Source organism: Atractosteus spatula, chromosome 1 (genome assembly GCF_055471065.1).
Source record: "Atractosteus spatula isolate fAtrSpa1 chromosome 1, fAtrSpa1.hap1, whole genome shotgun sequence".
NCBI lineage: Eukaryota > Metazoa > Chordata > Actinopteri > Semionotiformes > Lepisosteidae > Atractosteus > Atractosteus spatula.
In genome coordinates this window covers 29125343-29143414 of record NC_142706.1, presented here as the reverse complement: position 1 = coordinate 29143414, position 18072 = coordinate 29125343, and positions in this window count along the sequence as shown.

Here is an 18072-nt window from a genome sequence, read left to right as displayed (position 1 = left end):
TTAAAGACTTCGAAGCTTAAAATGTTTAGGGAGAAATGGAATACTGGGGTGTATTTTTTATTTAAAGTACCGAGACCAGCCATATACTGTATGTTTATGTTCCAAAATTAATATCGTTTATGGTCTTCACACGCGTTACAGTATGCTCCTATTCTTTTTATGCTCAGGTACTAAGATTTCCCTTTAGTGGTAAAATTCCATATAAATATTCAATGCTAAAACGGGCACAGTAAAGACATTTACTGTAAATCTTTCTGCGACTGACCAACGGACCACGAGTGCCTCCTGTCGGTCAACCAATCACGTACCGCGGTATTTTGCATCATCGCGCGTCACGATGCGCGAGGCCGTAGCCAATTACCTCCGGTACATGTCTGTACCGCGCACTTTGAATGGCTGCATCTGTATATGTACTGTATATAATAATAATAACATCACTTTATTAACCCTTTACAATTTCTTGCATTAGGAATTATCTTTTCACATACCCCAGCTTCCTCTCCATGAAACATACAGACACACAGATAGGGAGAGAGCCTGGGGTCAGAGCGCAGGGTCTGCCATTATACAGCGCCCCTGGAGCTGTTGGGGTTAAGGGCCTTGCTCAGGTGCCCAATGGAGTATGATTCCTCTGCCGGCTGCAGGATTTGAACCGGCAACCTTCCAGCCACAGGCACAGATCCTTAGCCACAGAGCCACCGCTCTTCCCGTATATAGTATATATACTGTATATACAGTATGATACTGTATGGTTTTAAAGCCATTACAGTATAGTTTGTGTGAAATATATTTTTATAATCAAACCAATAAAATTGTTTCCTGATTATTTTCTGCTTAAATTTACATTAAGACAAAATTATTATTTTTGCTCATGTAAACCTGAAAGGAGCACATTGCGTTCACAGCAAGCCATAATAATAAACTATTTTTATATATACAGATCCAGCCATTCAAAATGTGCAAAGTACGCTGCGTCAAAACGTGTGGTGTATCATAACACATCATAATGCATATCGCATCATACCACATGTTATGATAATAGTATCTGGAAGCACCTTGTAAAACTGTCAGGTGGAGCTAATGAAACTTAACGTCTCATGTACAGCATTTGAACTGTCGCCAGAAGACGCCCAGTTTTAAAATCCTGGTCACCGCAGAGGGACAATCTTTTTCCAATTAAGAATTTAAGTTGTATACTCTTTAGACTTTTAATAATTTTAAACTGTGTATTACAGCATGTTATTCATTAAACATGAAAAAGTTGGTATATTTTATGAAAGCAAGATTGCTCAGTTGGACAAAAGTATACAACCTTCCACCTTCATCACAAATATTTTAATTATGCATAAATATTTTATGCATCAAAGTCTTTACGGAAGACATTATTAATAGTATTAATGAATGACCTTGGACAGGCTGTAAGCTCTAAGTATTACTGTGTTCCACTTTCTTTGTAACCGTCTGTATCAGTTTAACTCATTATTACTTGCGTTATCGAAGTAAAAAAGCTCATACATTTTAGAATCCTCTAAATAGGGAATATAATATGGAATTGCTTATCTAAAGAAATGAATAATGATATTAATTTAAGGATCTAAATATATGTATATAGCTGGTAGAATTACTGTAATCCACTTTCTTTGTAAACACATTTTATTTTTAATTTGACTCATTCAGGCATGATTAATTTAGAAACATTTATAAGCTGTTCGTTTTATGTAGGCGATCTGAGTTCAATACCTGGTTCAGGCACAAGTTTTTCTTCTAACAAAGACTTTAGACATAGAGCCAGCAACCTGTAGATTTAAAGATCACAATTTCACAGCTTTTATTTAAACAATATCTAGTACCTGCTTACATTTTTTAGAAACCTTAGTTTGAATAAAGCGGATCCAAGGTGCAAGTGACTTCATAACACGAGAATGCATTATGCTAAATTTTTTATGCATCAGTTGAAGCCTTCTGACTAGGGGTGAAAACCAGGGTTCACTTTTTTCTGTCTCTTCCTACTCTCTCACCCACTGTGATTCGGGCACAGAATGGTTAAAAATGGGAACAAGTCAGACAGGCAGAGGGAAGTGGGAGGAGTGAAACTGTTACCTATCCTGGATAAAGTGGTTAGAAAATATGTGGATTAACCTTGGACGGTCTGTAAACTGAAAATTTATAGAGGATACACATTGTGTCTTTTCTTTGCAGCTTGGAATTAACTTTTACCTACTAGTATATTCCATGCAGCTACCTTGTCTAAAGCAGCTCCGTACTTTTCACAAAGGCTAGGACTGTTAAGACCCCACTGGATAATGTTATGTAGAATAGACAGTTCTGGGGGATGGGAAGAAAGTTCCACTAGCATGCACTGTTGTCATTGTTAAGGAACAAGTAATAGGTTTATTCCATGCTGAAAAGAGAAGAGAGAAACACAACCTTTCGGCTGTGAAGTCTTCTTCAGCTGAATAGTTGTCATTGTTGCTGTTTAACATAAGGCAACCAGCAATCAAATGTGGGAAATACACATCCTCATTTTGCTGAAACGGATAAAGAAATCATGCAATAGTTATATGGAAGCCGCTCTGTTTTATTAACAGGCACTATGCCTCACACCTGTGTAGTGTGCTCTCATAAGGCACCAGTTCTGTAGGGGTTTGGGCATTTACTGGGACAATTATTAATTGTAGCAGTAAGTCACAAAATTGATTCTTTAAATGGCCTTAGAATCCAACCATGTGATATAACTCAAACAACGCACACACAGGTACTAATACACTAAAATACACTTATTAATACATAGATATGCATGTAAACCTAACAGATCTTATCGTGAGGGTTATCAGAATACAAAAGATATATGTTCATTCAGTTACGAAGAGTTACACATATCAAGAGGACATACGTTCGGTATATCATTCATTTAGACCGTTTCGTAATTGAACTTGGTTACAACTTCTACATTAAATACTCAAAACAAGTACATAACTCTTAGGAATTAAATTGATATAAACTGGTTGGGATAACAATTGAATTCTCGAGCAGTAATGCAGTGAAGTTGAATACTCATCCAATCTTTGGGGATTCAGATCTCCTGCGGACACAAGCAAAGAAACAGTTACAGGCTTGTTGCTGTCCAATCCGCGCTCTCTGGCTCGGTGCCAGGCTGTGCTGTGCGGCTTGCGATGTGGTGGAGATTCCTGCGGCTCTGCGCTGCTCTCTGAAGACCGGCTAGTTAGTGTTGGCTTTAACTAGCGAAGTTTGTGCACAGGAGAAAAGTTACTGTGGGTCCCAGCAGGTCAGGAAGAAGTTCGTTCCTGATGAAGCTAGTTCTGAATACTGATTCAGCTGTCCACAGTTCCGACCTGTTCACGAGGCTTGCTGCTGATGTTAACCTCGGGTGGATCTTTTGGTTACTCTCTGGCAACCTCCGCTCTCGACTCTTAGAACAAAGCAAAGTTCTGGCACTCGGACACACTGGCTGTTACGTGGTTGTCCGGGCTGAGTCTCAGGATGGTCAGGAGGCGTGCTGCGAGAATGTCCTGCCCTTGGGAGCCTTTCTGATCCTGGGCCGTCCTGCCCTGGAATTGTCTCGCACCCCTGGAATTCTCCTTAGAAATTCTCTGTGTTGCCTGTTTTTACCTGGAAGAACTTCAGCTCGTTCATTGGCTGAAAGTTTCATGGGCATCAGAGACCCACGTGGGTTACTCGGCCCTACCAGTTCCTGATTGGTTGATCAAGGTGAGATTTGAGTCACTTACTCCTGACACTTAGGAATGCAGTCCAGATGTCCATCTGGCACTCCCTAGACAGATAGGCGCCAATGGATGACCATTGATCATGATAGCCAGGCTTAGCTAAGTGCATCCCCATTTGGGAGCTGTCCCTTATCCAAAGAAAACATCTTTAAATCAGCCTGCATGAATAGCTTCTCTGTGGCTGCACCACAGAGATGAAGAGAGAGATGGGGCCTCACTGGCAAGGGAGCAGAAAACTTAAGTCTTGTATTTTAATAAGCCTTGCCGCTACACCTGTGTTGTACAGTGATATGGACGTGGATAATGTCATCCCCATTAAACAATGTGCTTATCGCGCAAATCTTGCTAAACTAGAAATTAGACACAAGAAGGGTATTATTGGACAATGTGTGTGGCTCAGGCAGACTTTCTCTGTAAACTGAAGAGTTATAGAGGAGACCCGTTGTGTATCACCTCTTTTTACACTTATAAGATAAGTAAATAATGCGGCACGGAAGATATTATTAATAACCTTTTAAATCTGAAGCTGTTAACTCTACTTCACACATGCATGACAGGATCACGGTTTCAAAATAAAAAAAACATCAAACTTAGATTGGATGAGAACGTCGTGATTCATTTGTCGTGAAGGATGAGAAATGTGACAATTTGTTACGGTTACCATCAGGAGAAAAACGCCAATGTAAATATCATATTTACAATTTGTTGAAAATAAAAATGTTAAGTTCTCTAAAGCTTTCTCAGTCAAGAGGTGACTCAGTTTCAGGTGTGAAGAATACAGATCCCCAATTCAATTCCAGCCTAAACCTTTCCCCACACACCCTGCCCCGCTGCAGTTGGAATATATACAAAGCACTGAAAGCTTTACAGTAGATGATCAGGTTTTTCACATACATAGGGCTAGAACGTAATTCTGGCTTTATGAACACACTTTTAATGGGCTAATCCTTCAGTCATTCTCTTTGATGCAGTGCATCAGCTGGTCAGGTGGTCAGGTGACTGAGGCTGACTAATATTATTTCCCACTGCATTCTGGGGAATGTAGTTTTGACAAGAACCTCCATCTTGTTTCCATCTATCAGTCTCTCATGATTCATCATGCGTGAATGAGTCAAATTAAAAATAAAATGTGTTTACACAGAAAGTTGATTATAGTAATACTACTAGCTATATAAATATATATATTCAGATCCTTAAATTGATATCGTTATTCATTTCATGCGATTACATATAATATTCCCTAATATTCAAATTCTTAAAAGTATGCCCTTCTTTTAGTTGGGTATACAGATGCAGCCATTCAAAATGCGCGGGCGATACCGCATTATTTTCCGGTGCGCTGTACGCAGTCTACCACGAGTTACCGGTAAATACCACTAGTTACCGTAAGCAAAATAATAGTATCCGGAATTTCCGCAAGGTGGAGCTAATAAAGCTCAACCTCTCATGTTTGAGCTGTCGCCATCAAAGTCTTTAACGAAGATATTACTAATAGTATTTATAATGAATGACCTTGGACAAGCTATAAGTGTAAACTCAAAGTATTGCCCTGGTCCATATTCTTTTTTTCATTGACCGTCTTTGTAAAAGTAACACCACAGCATTTCGCAATCACGCATTTGTTTCCAATCATGCAAAGTACAGTAATTTTTGAGAATCGATTCACCATGCCTTTTTTACATGCTCATAAAAGAGATTGATTTAAGAACATAAACATATTACCATATGCAAACTGTACTGTATACAGTATGTATATGTATATTTAATGTCTTAACTGTGCCCATTTAAGTATTGAATATTTATATGGAATTTTACCACTGAAGGGAAATCTTAGTGCCTGAGCATAAAAAGAATAGGAGCATACTGCAACGCGTGTGAAGGCCATAAACGATATTAATTTTGGAACTTAAACATACAGTATATGGCTTGTCTCGGTACTTTAAAGAAAACATACACACCAGTATTCCATTTCTCCCTAAACATTTTAAGCATCGAAGTCTTTAACTAACGTGATACCGGAGTCAACAAGCATACTTTTAGAATTTGATTAAAAGGGAATATAATATGGAATCGCCTCCCACTCCCACCTCACACAGTCTGTGATCGAATCCCACTAGAGCAATGAATTTTTTTTAACAAACATTTCTTTGAAAAAATGAAACGTTTCCTGAGTCAGAGATTAATTAAAAATTCACTCGCACCAAACAAATTTATATTTCTAAATATCACAACATGATCGAATTTAAGTCATTTTAATAACAATGAATAGTCACCTAGGCGTTACAATATAAACATTTATATTGATTTAAATCGCATTTAAATCGCCTTTATTTAAAACCCATAAATAAAGCTGAAACTGTTTAGACTTTTAATTATTTAAAACTGTATTACAGCAGCACAATGCACAATGCAACGTAAATCGCTTTCTTTGTCTTCTGTGTAATAATGTTCACCTCTCTGTCCAGCAAATTAACAATAGTAATAATAATGAACTTTATTGTATATGGCACCTTTAAAGGTGGCTCCTCAAAGCGCTTTACAGGTTAAAAACAATAACAACAATACTGTCAGGCTGGGCAAACAATTTTTTTTTAAGAAATACAAAATGAGATATAATGATGTGTTCCGGCTTAGACATTAACGAAGAGCATAACACGTGGGCGGCGTAGAGGTCGGCTCTGGCTTTCCCATCTACTGTATACACTGCAAGTACAACCCCCCTCTCTGCGGGAGTGCTGGCTGTGACGAATTAAACCTGTTTCAGAGGTATTTTCAAAGTAGGAAGTACAGTACTTACTAGTTAAGAAAGCTAGGCTCCTCAATGAAATCGCTTTAACATGCTAATGTGTTGGTGTAACAGTCCGGGCGTGGCAAGCTTCTAATGTCAACCCGACTTTCATTGGAAGACAATAAACATATTTTAGCCCTGAATGAATTAATAGCAAACATGGTTTACATAAAAGACATTTTTCCAAGAAAGTTTAGCCTTTGTCACTAATGAAACCACTAAATAAAGACATAAATATAGAAATCTTAAGATTTTTAAAATACATGACTTTGCTAAAATTTATTTGAAAATAAAAACGATTACAAACGCCAGGGGAGAGAGAGAACAGGGGAGGGATGTTGGTTTTACATAAGGGGCGGGGCTATGGAAATGAGGTCTATTTGGGAATGTGGAGTTACATGTTCTGGCTGTTTGTGAAGTATCGTTGTTGAGTATTGAGTGTTGAGGCAAAATGCAATTTAGCGCTTTCTGGCAAGAGGAGACCCCCAAATTAATAATGTAACATGCTATTGTTTGTGCATGAACATAGTTACTGTATACTGTTATTTCTTTAGATATTCTTGTTATTTCCCACAAGCTATACTGTAGTGGCAGTACAGTAGGAGTTTGAAATTATTCATTGTTATTAATAAATCACTTAGCTTCGAACATGTTGTGATATCCATAATATTTGCTATTTTAGTTTTTCAAATAAATTGTTATTTGTTTAAAGAAAACTCATGACAATAGCTGGGTTCAAACCCCCTAGCACCAGTATACAAGGCACCCGCCTAAGCCATTACACCACACACGTAATCACAATAGTTAAACTGATGCAGACATTTACAAAGAAAGTGCACTTCTGTGATAATTTGAGCTATATGAATTTAATTATATAATTATTAATTTCTTTAGATATTCCCTATTAATCAAATTCTTAAAAGTATGTGTTTTTTACTGTGATAATGAGCGCAAATATTCATAAGAAAGATTAAAACATTTTAACTTTTTGTGAAGTGTATAAATTTAATATAGTCAGAATGAGCACATAAAAACTTTTCCAAAATAACCACAGTATGTAACCGAATTAAAGACATGCTGTCATGTTCCTTTTTTGTATGCACCTGGTTCAGCATTGCCGACACATCTTCATTCTGAGCAATCTTCACCAGAAAAGCCTGGAGAGGTATATAATGGAGATGTGCACCATCTTTTTCTGATTGTTCCAGCTGATTCTGTACTGGTGCAATGGATTTCAGTTAATCTTTACAATAATGCTTAAGCATCCATTCACTACTGATCTGTCTGAGGCCCTCAAAACATTTTGCTGATTAAGAAGTTCACAGAGGTCATCATCATCATCAGTGTCAATTTTGTTGATTTTGAAGATGAAATTTCAACCTCTCAGTATAGTGAGTTGTGAACTCCTCTATTATACTGGTTTGTACTGTAGGTGCAATGCAGTGTTTCTCTTTTAACATCAGCATCAATAGACAGAGATTTCTCTTAAGATTTTGTAGAAGATCTTCTGTTCTGAACTTTTTGTTGTTAACCTCTTGGCAGTCTGCATCATCAATGATAGGAAACTTCTTTTAAAAAAATTGATGTCCTTCTGTGAGCTATGGAGCTTAACATTATAAGCTCCTTCACTTTCATTGTGAGATGACAGGAGATCTCGATATTTGTGATAAACACGTGACTGGTAGGAGTTAAAAGTCTTGCTAATTTTGCCACAACCATTCAACCCACATGGGAATTCAAAGTTAGGAATACTTTGGTGATAAAGTCCAATGTATTGAATTTGCTTAATTAGTGAGAATGTCTGTTTCTTGCATAGTGGACAGTTGAAGAGAGTGGGCATTTTTGTATAAACTTTGAAATATTGTGACAAATTCTTGAAGATTATTTGAGGTCAACCAGTCTGATATTTCTTGGATGGTCTACTGTGACATATCTGTGCCCATCACTATTATATCTGCATAGAGGGATACATTTAGAGGAGTTAGTAATGACATGAAACTGGAAGCAACCAACAGGTTTACTGATTTAAAATGAAAGATGTATGGAATTATAGTGATATTTATCCACGCCTATAGCTCAGATGGATAATAAATTAAGGGGGGGACACTTCTACAATGTGTGATGTATGTGAATCATTACATGTAGTAACTGGTGGCACCTCCTTAAAAAAATAAACATCTGCTATAGCTGATTATCATTTCATGCATCTATTCTGAATAATTTGGGCTTATTCTTCTTTACTTAACTTTGACTTTGTGATGTTTAAGGACTTTGAATTAGGGTCCTGCCCTGGACTGTTTTGCAGTAATACTCCCGCAGTGCCGATGTGCTCATCTCTGATTAAGTCATGTTACTAAGGATCGCCTAGAATCATCGTTCAACGTAATAAATTGAATAAGAATTGACTATTAGTCTAGTAACAACAACTAACCTACAAACATGAATTTATGACAGATTAATGAAAAATTGAAAAAAGGTCAAGAATGATGCTTTGTGGATGCTTTTTTCTAACTAGTTTCTATAGTGGCTTGGTCAAAGCTTGACTAAGGTAATAGAGGTATCTAAGGAGGGGGTGGGGCCATGGGTAGGTCAAAAGCTGTTATATTCAATTCCGTAGGTTATTTTACACTCAAAACAGAGCGTTAGATGTTTTCAAAGATAACTGATAAGTATGATTCAGTCATACTTTAGCTATAAATCATTGATAAGATAGAAATTCAGTGTTGTCACCCACAGGTCCCCTATTCAAAAGTCCTCACTTCCGCAACAGAGTTAAATTTCCCGTTACCGTAACATTGTATTTTCAAATAAAAGGATAAGCTGTCAGATAGCTACTTAATGAACACTTAGTATAATTCAAGATGTTTATATTTAAAAATATCAGTATTGAATTTCAGAAGTAACACTTTAGCAGTTATTATTTTATCTTTATAAAGTACTGTATATTCCATACCTGACTCGGCGCTTACAATGTTTTTCTACGAATATTTGCACTCGTTACCACAGTAAAAAAAACACATACTTTTTTAGAATTTGATTAATAGGGAATATAATATGGAATTGTGTAGCCAAAGAAATTAAAAACGATATCATTATATTCATATAGCTCAAATTATCACAGTAGTACACTTTCTTTGTAAATGTCTAAATCAGTTTAATTATATTATATATTAAATTAATAATTAAATAAAAATGCGAATGAGCAAAAACATGAATACTGTCAACTGTTCAACCGGTTTAATTCAAAACAATTTAACAGATGCCTCAAGCCTTAAAACGAAATTGTATACATTGTAATTAGAATAACAAAGCGGTATTAAAAATACTACTGAAACTATAATAATGTGTCTGGTCATTATTAACAGTATTAATTTAATAATAACTTCAAGCTTCTTGTATCTTTTTCAGAGTCATTTTTTCTTCAGTTTTCATGAGCTTCGCTTATTAAAATACCTATTTGTGAGACACGATGTTTCAGATGTCAATAACTTTGTGAACAAATGACAAAGAGCCTGTAACCCACTGCGATTCGGACACAGAATGGTTAAAAATGGGAACAGGTGAGGCAGGCAGAAGGAAGGGGGAGGGGGGAGGTGTCTTTCCACCTCTTTAACTAAAGAAAGTGTCAAAAAGAAATGGCTTGAGTGACATACAGAGTTGAAAACGGTTGGTGCGGTCTTCTCTGCTTTAAGGTACACTCCTTGTGGATGAATTTTCACCTCGAACATTTGCCCACGCTAACACACCAGCTAACACACAGAAGCAAACTGAATATAAAATGTACTTGCAAGAATAGCGATTACAAACATTTAAAAACATACTTGCTTTATACTCTGATATTGTACAGTGTATTAAAACACTCTGTGGTCACTACACTGCCCACTAAACCTCTTTCCAATACTTTCACGGGGGCAAGGCCACATAGCTGATTCACAGCTGGATACAATTTTATCTTGCAAAAATTCAGATATTTGTCAACATATTTACTAACACTTTCCATTTTAGTAATCTCACTGTGTTAGTCTCACTGTATGCCCCAGTGCTCACTCAATGTTCACACTCTCAGTAAAATAAAAAAACAGTTTCCCACATTATCACCTCGTACCAGGGGGGAGGAAAAGTGCCCACTGTCATTTTTTTGGTCATTTTTTTCACTGACAGACAAAGTTGTGTTGTGTTAATACAAACTCTGCTTAACAGAGCCGGTTGTAAGAGCAAGGTGACATTCTGCTATCTAAACCATTTTTTACAGCTTTTAAAGTCACACAGTGTTTGAGTTAGGCAGGAACATGTCATTGTATTTTATTTTTTATTTAATTTTTAAAAATAAATATAAGGCAACCAGCAATCAAATGTCCTGTTTTTTCTTAACACTTGTTTTTCCATACTGTAGTTTTAAAACCTGAACAAAGACGTACCACATGCAAACAGTGCGATGTTGTATAGTTTTAAAGCCACTACAGTATAGCCTGTGGGAAATACATTTATTTGTACTGCATCAAAGATTAACTCGTTCAGAGAGGCCCATTTTACAAACTCCGTGTTAAAAGGAACGTCAAAATATTTCCAAAATAATCACAAGTGAATGAGTTGATGGATTCGATAATAATAGAGAAAACATAAAAATAATCATGCAATCCAACCGAAAGGAGGACACTTACAGATACAGCCATTCAAAATGCATGGTACAGATGCAGCCATTCAAAATGCGCGGGCGATACCACATTATTTTCCGGTACGCTGTTCGCAGTCTACCGCGAGTTACCGGCAAATACTGCTAGCAAAATAATAGTATCCGGAATTTTCGCAAGGTGGAGCTAATAAAGCTCAACCTCTCATGTTTGAGCTGTAGCCATCAAAGTCTTTAACGAAGATATTACTAATAGTATTAATAATAAATGACCTTGGACAAGCTGTAAACTCAAAGTATTGCCCTGGTCCACATTATTTTTTTCATTGACCGTCTTTGTAAAAGTAACACCACAGCATTTCGCAATCACGCATTTTTTTCCAATCATGCAAAGTACAGTAATTTTTGAGAATCGATTCACCATGCCTTTCACATGCTCATAAAAGAGATTGATTTAGGAACATAAACATATTACCGTATGCAAACGGTACTGTATACAGTATGTATATGTATATTTAATGTCTTAACTGTGCCCATTTAAGTATTGAATATTTATATGGAATTTTACCACTGAAGGGAAATCTTAGTGCCTGAGCATAAAAAGAATAGGAGCATACTGCAATGCGTGTGAAGTCCATAAACGATATTAATTTTGGAACATAAACATACAGTATATGGCTTGTCTCGGTACTTTAAAGAAAACATACACCAAACATGGTTTCATTATGACCATAATCGGTCTTGAGATATTTTTATTATTATTTAGTATTTGAGAGGTATGTCTTGACACCGATACTACGTAAATACTGCTCACGTACTGTATATGTTTCTAGGTTTATATTATGCATTTCATACGGTCAAATTACTTTTGAGCAACTGATAAGAAGCGCGAAACGGTATGCCCAGGGCGTTTTAGTTTCGTTTTGTGCGGGGACTGCTTTTACTATATCGCTGTGGATTGATTAGAGATATCAAGTATATACAAGTCATTTTTTAAATGTTGTAGTTCGTCTTGTAAAAATGTTACGAGAACATCATCTGTCAACAATAACACAGGTTCTGTTTCCATATTGTGGATTTTGGTTACGTAATATTATTTTCTAATTTCACGTTGTGAATATATGATTTGGGCAAACAGAGCCGCAAAGAAGTACATTATGGGTTGTTGTTTTTTTTTGCAGTTTTATCTAGAACAAGCGATGGTTAAACCTTTGTCTGATTCTTGTGAAACTATCCACATGACAGTTACCTACAGTAGGAGTTGACTTCAGTGATGTCACTGATGGGATGTTTCTAAAAATCCATCCTCTGTAAAACGTCTTCTCTAGTTGTCCTGCATATGTATTCGCTAATGAAGCTGTGTGTTCTGAGCTTGGTTCTCTACATTTCTGTATGAACCAGCTTAGAGGGCTAAAGACAGCTTGTGTTTAAATTGAGTGTAAGGTAATTTATGCTTCTAAAGTCATGGTCAGCATTTATTATTGTACTGTGCTGTAAACTTGTTCTGTGCCTAATTACATTATTTTATAGCTTTATCAAATCTGTACATTGTCTGTCGATAATGTTTCTGTAGTGCTTTTTCAGGCCTCAGCATGTCACTGCGCTGGTGGTGCTGTGCGTTAGTTTCCTGACTCCCATGTCACATGGTCTGTGATTGAATCCCATGGAACTATGACTTTATTTTTTAACAAACATTTCTTTGAAAAAATGAAATGTTTCCCTTGGTCAGAGATTAAATAAAACCTCACTTGCACCAAACAAATTTATATTTCTAAATATCACATGATCGAATTTAAGTCTTTTTAATAACAATGAGTAGTCACCTATGCGTTACAAAATAAACATTTATATTGATTTGAATCGCGTTTTGATTTAAATCGTAAACACGTGTTTAAATATATGTGTTTAAAGGCGATATACTGTATAAAAGCGCTGATTCTTATGGAATGTGTTCCGCCGGGGATTCAAAACATTTATTTTTTTTAATCGCGTATCTAAGGAAAATTGCAGTATAACTTTGTTCATGCACAAACAGTGGCATGTTACATTATAATTTGGGTGTCTCCTCTTGCCAGAAAGCTCTAAATTGCATTTTGAGTGCGGTTTTTGACTTTTTCTAAATTGCAACCCATAAATACAGCTGATACAGTTTAGACTTACTGTATTCTAAACTGTATTACAGCAGCACATTGGACAATGCAACGTAAATTGCAAAAATGCACTTGGAATCCGTCCAAGCCCTACTACGAAAATTATTTAAACTGCGACACTTATCATTCATCTTTAAATAAACTCTATTTTATATAGCGTTTTAAGTGAATAGGTAATTAGATTGCTCATAAACCTAATCACTTTTTCTACATAAACACAGCGTGATTGCTCTCTGAAAATGCTTTTCCTTTATATTTAGGCTCAGATTTCAACTATAGATCGTATTATTATAAACTTTCTTGGAAAAATGTCCTTTATGTAAACCATGTTTGGTATTAATTCATTTAGGGCTAAAATACGTTCATTGTCTTCCAATCGAGTCGAGTTGACATTGGAAGCTTGCCACGCCCGGACTGTTACACCAACGCATTAGCATGTTAAAGCGATTTCATTGAGGAGCCTAGCTTTTTAACTAGTAAGTACTGTACTTCCTACTTTGAAAATACCTGTGAAACCGGTTTAATTTGTCACAGCCAGCACTCCCGCAGAGAGGGGGGTTGTACTCGTTAATGTACGATGACATACAAGTGGAAAGATTACAGATTTTAATCGTCTTTTTTCTGAACCAGGGAAAATCTGAATGCTGAATGAATAAAAGCATTTTATTAAAAACGCGTTTGCGTTTGTCTGGTATTTACTTTGGTCCCTTTTAACTGTTTTTCGATCTACTGTATTGCTTTGAGATGTCACTTTTAAAGGTGATATGTAAAATAAAGTTTTTTATTATTGTTATAGAGAAACATGATCAGATTTTCCCTGGTTCAGAAAAAAAGATCTAAAGTGCTACACCTTACTTTCTTAATTTGATGTATTTAAAGCAGTGAACTACTGTAGGTGTAACATAACATTCAGAAATACAATCGAGAATAGTTTTGTGGTGTTTGTTTAGATGAAACGTTCCTAAAACGTATAACGTAACAAAATTAAAGACGATTAAAATCTGTAATCTTTCCACTTGTACCGTATGTCATCGGAAAGTTTCTGCTTTGTGTAAGGATGGTATCAAAAAAGTAATCTTAAGTGGTGAGAAAGCTGTGCTCAATGTATTTAAGGGACTTAAAAGTAAAAGGAGATGCTTCATATTGCTTGATTAATTTTAAAAACTAAGTTATAAATGCAGACGCTCCCTCGGTGCCGTGCCGGGTGTAAATATCAAAATATAAACGAATATAATCATATCGTTATTAAATTCTTTAGATACGCGATTCCATAATATATTAGCAGAAAAGCTTAAAACTACCACTTTTTCACACGCTATTTCACATGTTAGTTAAATACTTCGATGCTTAAAATGTTTAGGGAGAAGTGGAATACCGGTGTGTATTTTTCCTTTAAAGTACCGATTCCTGGAATCTGACTGGCTGACACCCTTCTGAAGTGGTTCCATAAGATCTGGTATACGGAAAAGAAAGCGTTGATAAAAAAGCCTGGATTCCCATGTATCTCAGAGAGCGAGTGATCAGAAAAAGGAACAGCTGTTACACTCAGGTTTTACGCTCTCTCTGTTGAATGAATGAAGCATTTTATTAAAAACACGTTTGCGTTTGTCTGGGTATTTACCTTGTAATCTGTGGTTTACATCTACTGTATTGTTTTGAGATGCCACTTTTAAAGGTGACATGTAAAATAAAGTTGTTCATTATTGTTATAGAGAAACATGATCAGATTTTCCCTGGTTCAGAAAAAAGACGATTAAAATCTGTAATCTTTGCACTTGTACAGTATGTCATCGGAAAGTACAATCAGTTTCTGCTTTGTGAACAAGTTTACAGCACAGTACAATAATAAATGCTGACCATGACTTTAGAAGCATAAATTAACTTACACTCAATTTAAACTCAAGCTGTCTTTAGCCCTCTAAGCTGGTTCATACAGAAATGTAGAGAACCAGGCTCAGAACACACAGCTTCATTAGCGAATACATAGCAAAACATTATCGACAAACAATGTACAGTGTGTACTATTCTTGTGTTGCGGTACATGAATATAATTATATCTTTATTAATTTCGTTAGATATGCGATTCCATATTATATTCCCTTTTAATCAAATTCTAAAAGTATGCTTGTTGACTCTGGTATCTCTTTAGTTAAAGACTTCGATGCTTAAAATGTTTAGGGAGAAATGGAATACTGGTGTGTATTTTTTCTTTAAAGTACCAAGACCAGCCATATACTGTATGTTTATGTTCCAAAATTAATATCGTTTATGGCCTTCACACGCGTTACAGTATGCTCCTATTCTTTTTATGCTCAGCTACTAAGATTTCCCTTCAGTGGTAAAATTCAATATCTACAACGGGCACAGCAAAGACATTTACTGTAAGTCTTCCTACGACAGACCAACGGACCACGAGTGCCCCTGTCGGTCAACCAATCACATACCGCGGTACCGCGCGTCATCTTGCGTCACAATGCGCGACGCCGTAGCCAATTACCTCCGGTACGTGTTTGTAACGCGCACTTTGAATGACTGCATCTGTACAAACCCGTACCGCACGCAACTACCCACAAACCACCGTGCCATACCACGGTACATGATTGGCTGGCCAAAATGACCAACAGGGGCACTCGTGGTGCATTGGTCAGAAGTGAAAAGATTTAATCATTTAATGTCTTTACTGTGCACATTTTAATCCGCTTAGTATTGAATATTTACATGGAATTTAAAAACTAAAGGGAAATTTTAGTAGCTGAGCATGAAAAGAATAGGAGCATAATTCATCTGAAGGTAATAAACGATATTAATTTAGGAACATAAACATATTAAGTAAACTGTATATTGCTGGTATTGGTAGTTTAAAGAAAAAAGTACACACCAGTATTCCATTTCTCCCTTAACATTTTAAGTCTTATCGAAGTCTTTAACTAACGTGAAATAACGTGTATAAAACGTGGTAGTTTTAAGCTTTTCTGCGAATACGCTGGATACCGGAGTCAAAAAGCATACTTTTAGAATTTGATTAATAGGGAATATAATATGGAATCGCGTATCTAAAGAAATCAATAAAGATATAATTATATTCATGTACTGCAACACAAGAATAGTATACACTGTACAATGTCTGTTGATACTGTTTGTGTAGGGCTGTTTCACCAATCCTCATGTGACCTTGTGGGTGATACTGTGGTCTAGGTGCCCGACTAGTAAATCACAGGTTGGGTGTTCAAATCCAGCCAGTGCTGTGACTTTTATTTTAACAAACATTTCCTTGAAAAAATAGAATAGCAATATTATGGACAATTAATTAACAATAAATATTGAAAAACATATATTAAATTTGGGAAATTTGGTTTCTGTCAAAGCGATCTGTCAAAGCGCAATGAAACCTATTACTTGATTCTTATGGACGCCCGGTCCCACCAGGGATTAAAAAAAAAAAACATACAATCGCGTATCTAAAGAAATAACAGTATAACTATGTTCATGCACAAACAGTAGTATGTTACATTATTAATTTGGGTGTCTCCTCTTGCCAGAAAGCTCTAAATTGCATTTTGAGTGCGGTTTTTGACTTTTTTTAAATTACAACCGATAAATAAAGCTGATACTGTTTAGACTTTTAATTATTTTAAACCGTATTACAGCAGCACAATGCACAATGCAACATAAATCGCTACCTTTGTCTTCTGAATTTGATTAATAGGGAATATAATATGGGATCACATATCTAAAGAAATGAATAACGATATAATCAAATTCATGTACTACAACACAATAGTACACGCTGTACAATGTCTGTTGATACTGTTTGTGTAGGGCTGTTTCACCACTCCTTGCGTGACCTTGCGGGTGGTACTGTGGTCTAGTTCTAAACGACAAGTTGGGTGTTCAAATCTAGCTGGTGCCATTACATTTCTTTAAAAAAATAAAATAGCAATGTTATGGACAATTAATTGACTTTTTATATTTCTAAATATCACAACATGTTCAAATTTAAGTCATTTTTTAATAACAATGAATAGTTGTAAATTGTAAATATGACGTTTACATTGACGTTATTTATTTTTCACTTGAGTGTATGGAGGATTGTCAGCTGTCACTGAGAGCAGACCCCCCCCTCTTAGGCTGCGCAAATGATCTTTTAGATTTTTATAGAGAAATGGAGGTGTACAGTATGTGTTAAAATATACAGTAAACATTTACTGTCAAACTTTAAATCAGCAATTGATTTAAAGACGATCTGTAAAGCGCAATGAAACCTATTACTTGATTCTTATGGACGCCCGGTCCCGCCAGGGATTAAAAAAAAACATGCAACCGCGTATCTAAAGAAATAACAGTATAACTATGTTCATGCACAAACACTATCATGTTACATTATTAGTTTGGGTGTCTCCTCCTGCCAGAAAGCTCTAAATTGCATTTTGAGTGCAGTTTTTGACTTTTTAAAATTACAACCCATAAATAAAGCTGATACTGTTTAGACTTTTAATTATTTTAAATTGTATTACAGCAGCACAATGCACAATGCAACGTAAATCGCTACCTTCTTCTTCTGCGTAATAATGTTCACCTCTCTATCCAGAAAATTAATGTATTAATGGTTTTTAATTACCATACTTTTATGGTACATGACTTTGCTAAAATGTATTTAAAAATAAAAACTATTACAAACGCCAGCAGAGAGAGAGAGAGACACACACACAGTTTTTCATTGTCAAAAAGTAATTGTTTTTTACTTTGTCAGCACCCAGA